Source organism: Falco biarmicus, chromosome 1, assembly GCF_023638135.1.
Source record: "Falco biarmicus isolate bFalBia1 chromosome 1, bFalBia1.pri, whole genome shotgun sequence".
In the NCBI taxonomy this organism is placed as follows: domain Eukaryota; kingdom Metazoa; phylum Chordata; class Aves; order Falconiformes; family Falconidae; genus Falco; species Falco biarmicus.
This window is the reverse complement of record NC_079288.1, coordinates 107,189,840-107,195,944: the sequence shown is the minus strand read 5'-3', so window position 1 is coordinate 107,195,944 and position 6,105 is coordinate 107,189,840. Positions and strand designations below refer to the sequence as shown.

At 38.7% G+C, this 6,105-nt stretch overlaps 1 long non-coding RNA gene across 1 annotated transcript; it reads left to right on the top strand.

Moving 5' to 3' along the window:
• The first annotated feature begins 289 nt into the window (after positions 1-289).
• Positions 290-3,618, top strand: LOC130149030 (uncharacterized). Its single transcript, XR_008822448.1, has 4 exons — positions 290-458; positions 543-675; positions 1,782-1,902; positions 3,387-3,618. It is a non-coding gene; the product is annotated as an uncharacterized LOC130149030 (long non-coding RNA).
• Positions 3,619-6,105: the final 2,487 nt, after the last annotated feature.

Sequence of the window (6,105 nt, the reverse complement as noted above, 5' to 3'; positions counted from 1 at the left end):
CTTTTGGTGTGGAGAAGAGAATGTTCTCATCCGTGTGTTTCTGTAAGCATCAGATAAAGCAAATTCAGCCCTGCTTGTGTAGTGTAAAGAATATGTATGTATACTTTTTCAAGTCGGAGCCTCCAACTTTACTCACATTTGAGAGCAGTAAGTTAAACTGTTCCTCATGGTGGATATTTCCAAATAGTCTGATTTAATTTTTCTATCCTGTGTCCTTAATTAACTTTAATATCTTTCTATTTTTTTCCCTCCAGTGAAAGGGATGATGTTCACCCACTGTACTGTTAAACTGACGTGTTATAAGCTCTTGCACTAATGGAAAACCAGTTAATGCAAAATGCAGCAGCTTAAACCAAAAAGGGGAGAGTCCGACTGTAGAGCTGGGGACAGCAACCACCTGATGCTGATCTGCTTGAGTAGGAATGTGAGCTTTGGCTCTACTGTCCCTTCCCTCAAAGGTATGAATTTTGTGGGTTACAAAGAAAGGCTCTTCCTTCCTTGAGGGAGAGCTTTCTGTTTGGTGCTGACTTGCTTTTCAGCAGGCTGAAGAAATGTTGATAAAGAGGCACAAGAGCAGCAAGACATCCTGAGGATACGCTAGAAGACTGAGGTGATGCCCTGAAGGCTGTTTCTCTTGGCCGTGGAAGCTTGACTGCAATTTCTGTCTCTTTTGGGGTAAGTAACAGGCTGCACCAGAGGTGTTGCCACTGTCTTGCTTTCCTGTTACAACAGTTGCTTTCTTAACTGACTTTCAGCAGCCTGGTGAAAACCTGACCATATAGCCCAGTGGTGGTGTTGCCTGCATGGGAGAAAACATTTTTTTTCCTCAGATTAACATCTGTAAACAGGGTCTTGTGACACAGCAAGCAATCTGCTCTCTGTTTCTTTCTACTCACTGGAGTCAACTAAGTTTTGAATTTTTGTAACTTTTGGTATATTTTTATCATGGGAAGAAACTGATTTCTAGACATAGATCAGTAAATGTTCAGGGCAGCCCATAGTGTGGGGAATTAAATCTATTTTCTAAGGTTCACTATCAATACAAACTCTTGTCTGATGTGCATCGTAAGTAAAGTTCTGTCATATGCTTCTGTAAATCATGGCAGCCTGGCCCACTTCTGAGCATTGAGAGACAGCACAGTTCAACACAGAGAATAATGCTGGCATGTAGCACTTCAGGTCATTGTAAATTTCCCAGCCTTAAAGGAAAGCCAATAAACAAAACTGTGAAAACTCTGTGATGAGGCCTCTGAGAGTGTTAGTTCTCAGGGTGTGATGGGGTTTTCTGTGATGAGAACAAAGCGCCTCTGTCTGAGGACTGAGCTTTCCTGGGGACTAATCTGAAGCTGTAGACTCAAGCCCAACAGGAACTGGTTTCTCTGCTCTACGTTCCAGCTGCTGGGCACAGTTTGTTGACTTTACCCTCTCCAAACCTTGTAATGTGTGTACTTAAGAAAAAAAGTCTCCTACAAACTTCAAAAGATGAAAGACACCACTTCATAAGTCTTCCACCTCTGAGTACAGGAAGAAAGAGCCAACATGCAACCATGGTTAGATTTAATGTATTGTTGCCAAGTGTTCAGAAAATATATTGAGGGGTGCTGTATGACTTTTGTATGCACTGGAATATAGATGTGCGAAGCATGAACTGAGCTTCGATTCCTTCCTGTCACTGTGGTTTGCAATGACTTAGAATTGCTCAAAATGTTTTGTCAAAGTGTGGGATAGTGAAGAAAAAATAATTTTATTGGTAAAATGCTATTTTTCTCTTCTTTTTTGAGGTCATGGGCCACCAAGAAAACACATTTCCCCATTCAAAAAGGGCAGATGTTATTCCTTACCTCTTATTTTTTTTCAACCACCTCCTTTAATTCCTTCCAGAAAGAAAAAAAATAATCCGAGGTACTATCATTATTGTATTTATTAAAATCAAGGAAAGCAGTTTGATTTTAGTTTTCTGCCAGCTTTAGCCGCAGTACAGAGCATTCACAGTACAGAGCTGCTTTCCTCTCCATTGCTAATCAGCTTGGTACTGCTCCTTGTGCTGACTGCTCACGTTCTGTCTCGACATCACGCTGCTTCTGTAGTTTCTGAGATACCATGACATAAATGTCCATATTATAGCCATCTCTCAAAGATGAAAAGCTTGGATTCATTACAGAGATATACACCTAACATCAGTCTGCAGGGTCTTCCCAGACTGGTGTATAATGTTACCTGATGGTGAGAGCCCCTTCTGTTCTGAGAGCCAGCTTATTTTAGTGACATTTCTCATTATTACTTTGATTGTACAGAGAAGTAATAATGATGGTGAGTATCTGTTGGGGAGTGGTGGTACTGTTTAGATTTGGGGGGTTTTGTGTGTGATTTCGTTGTTGTTTTTTTAATCCTGATTTGAAAAATAATAAGAAAAAACTTTTGCCTGGAATAAATGCCAGGGAAAAGACATAGCACAGTGTATTTCTGTGTTAAATACTAGATAAGTGATGCAGCTGGACTTGTTCAGTTGGCATTCCAGATGTTTTCAAGTTTAAGTCTCCAAATGTGCTGGTAATTGGCATGCTTTCTAGCATTCAGAAATACCCATGTATCAGCGAGAATGAATTTCATGTTGTTTCTGCTTTGTATCATTTTAGATGCACTTTTTTCAGCTATTTGTAGTACTAAAACCAGTCCCGCATTTCAGAAATGCATAGTGCCAGGTATTGCATTCACACTGGTTAAGGAAATAATTTGTGAAATAAAAACGTATTTTCCAGGACATCTATTGACTGTGTCCAAGGGGATCACATCATCAGCTCAGGAGGGAAATTCTGTTCTGAAAAATCACAGGATGATGCCTTACAGCTTTCACTTGTTCTTTAGGCACTCATGATCTCAATCAGTTTTCTCAGGTATTTTCAGATGGAGAAAGATAAATGATGCCAAGCTGTTATATGGATCAGTTGCCTTTTTATTTAGAAATATTTATTCGGGCGGCTTCATTTTTTTACCGTTCTGCAAAGTCCCTGCTGAAATTGGTGCAGTGTTTAGGAAAATATTTGATGCAGTTTATTTATCTTTTAAGTCTTCTTAGCAGGTAGAAATAAGGTAGGATTGTCAGCCTGTTGAGTCAGTCACATATGAGCAAAATGCTTTGTGGATGTTCCGAAACCATTTAGCAGTTAGATGGTTGAATGTTCCTCAAAGAGGCTCTTTGCAGAATATTTTGTGTGGTGCAAAAGCAGTCTGGTGTTTGAGAGAGAAACAAAGCGCCCTGTTTGCTTCACTGATTTCTTTTATTTATCCTTTAGCATTGAGTGTATTCTTCATAGCTGATAGGAAAAAATCCTTTGCTTCTTGTTCAACTATTAATATCTTTTATAAAAATTGGTATTCCGAAACAGGTTTCTTGGAGAAAAGTGGAAGTTCTGCCAAGCTCCTCTGGGCAGTGTAGCGCCAAGGCCATCCACATAGCACCTCCATGTTTGTGTCAAGACACATGCTCCGCATTCTCTACTTCCCTAATGGCACAAACTCCTGTGGGAAGTTGGAAGAAAGAACTTGGTTGCCTGTGTTGTACAGGCACTAGATTCAGTGACTATTGTTGGTGTGCCTTTAGATGGCATTTTCACTGGAATGTCTGAAGACACCTTAAGGTGGGTGGTGATTGTTACTTCTGTTTTACAATTGGTAAAAATAAATCCCTAGGAGTTTTAAGTGGTTCATCTGAAGATCAGATAATAAATCCAGGGCATGTTATACACCAAACATGCTAGCTGTCAGCATCTGGCAAATAGCTCCATTTAGTTGAAAAGGAAAAAAATCCCAAACCCCTTTAATTAGTCATGGAAGGAATAAATGTGCATGAATCTCATGCACTTTCAATCACACAATTATTTTTCATTGATGCAAAGCTATTCTGGGGTGTGAGTTCACAGGGAGAGAGGGTGACTAAGGTGAGAAGCGTTCAAACAGCTGAGCAAACCGCACATGCACTTTAAAATGCTGCAGGATTTGTAAGTTCATAAAAGCCTCATAACTGTAAGGTTTATTAGCCAGCATAATAATTTTCCAAGGGAAGTAGGGGAAGATGTGAGTTAGTTAACCTTCCACTATACTGCATGTGCTATGACACTGGAGAAATAGATTATTTTTAATTTTTTTATGCATTCCATTGATGATCCTCAGAGTTACGTGGGTATAAAAACAAAATAAAGACCAAATAAAAAAACAGCAGCAAGAGTGACATTAGGGTGTGTTATGTTTACATGCTTGCAGGAGAGTTAACTCATCATTAATGCTCTTGCACACAAAAAGGGAGCCTTTGGGGAATGTTTTTCTGGATGACTGTGCCATTTTTCTCATTGAATTGCAGGAAAGCTGCATTCACACTGGAGCATATTTAGAGAAATGAACATGGAAGATGAGGGAAATGGATTTCAAAGCAAAATCTACAACTTTTTTTTTTGTCTTCTTTAAATGAAGGAATTTATTTTTCTGATTTGAATTTTGTTAGGAGATTGAGCTTCCAGAGCATAACTTTGGTGGTTGGAGTAGTATCATTGCTGGGGTTTGATGTAGCTGGCAAGTATGATGCACAAAAAATTTGTGTTTCACAGACAGTTTTTTGCAGGAAAAATAATTTTTTCCACAAGATTGGAAGGGTTTTTATAATGCATATAAATGGAGTTTATTAAGGTTTTGACAGATTTGTGACCACAGTTAATTTGTATAACTCACAGTGTCTCATAGTGAGTAGTCGAGTATTCTTGGGCTCAGATAAAGATTCCTGGATACAATTCTCTGACTCTGACGTCAGGCAGCATATTTTCTTAGACCAGAACATGTTTTCTCCAGTAGATGTGGGACAAAAGCGTGTGTATTGATCATACCAGCTACTTCTATGTGATTTAAGGTTAATTCACATACCTAAAGTGGGTAGCAAACATGAAAGTGTCCAAACAGGTATTTTAAAATAATACCATTTATAAGTTCATACAGCCTCCTAACAGTAAGGCTTATTAGCCAGCATAGTAATTTTCCAAGGAAAGTAGGTAATTGATGTGAATTGATTAATTGTCCAGTACGTTGCACACATTGTAGTGCTGAAGAAATTACTACGTGGAACAGTCCTGAACCACAAAAGCTGGGTAAGATCTTTACTGTTAAGTGAATACCGTCTCCACCTTGCAATGAAATACTGAGACATTTGTAACAGAATATTAGCACTACTGTTAGAGAACTGGTGTTGATAAAATGAGGGGTGGAAGGAGAGCTCATTGCTTTTTTGCAACCCCATAATTGTATGGGGTTGAGTGTTTAACCTTTTTATTTGCTGACGAGAAATCAAAATCACTGGATTGTGCAGCACAGTGATTATCAGAGGCCCCTGATTTAAATAAGCCATGACCAACTTGCTCCAAGTCACTGATACGTACAGTGCCTTAGTAGTCCTCATTAATTCTGTATTTATTTTCCCATGCCTGTCATGGTGACAGGGTTAAAATAAAAAAGATAATAAATATTGTTCTGTATATTTATGCGTTCAAAAATAACTGAAAATGTCTCTAAAATATTAATGAAAAGGCTACCTCTATAAAGCCAAATGTGTTACTTGAGGCGGAAAAAAGAAAATTTTGTATGCAATTGGGTTTTTTCCAGCTGTAAACTGTTATGCTGCTTCAAATAAACATGATGATCTACCAGGCTAGTATGAAGATAAATGTTTAGTGGTCTCAGTTAAGTCCATTTCCTGCGCTCATTTCTCAGCATGCAGTTGTCTGAAACGCAAATGGCAGTAGCTAGTGCAATTGTGAGGGATCTGAACAGACACACTGATAAAGTACTTGGCAAAAAAAGTAGCAGCTGTTCAGACCCACAGGTGGTCCTTTGTGGTGTTTTGTTTACAGAAGTCTTCTCAGTTATTTGCAACAAAATCACACTTTTGACAGGAAGTAATTTTGGTTTTTCTTAAAGGTGCAATATTAGTTAATATGGAAAAGTCCTAAAAAGGAAGGTTTGGAGGGCTGGGGCTTAACTCTGTTGCTGTAACAGATTTTGCACTTTTTCTGTGTGTAACAGAAGAGTTGTGTTTTCTTCAAGCAAAAGACAGGGTATTTGTCA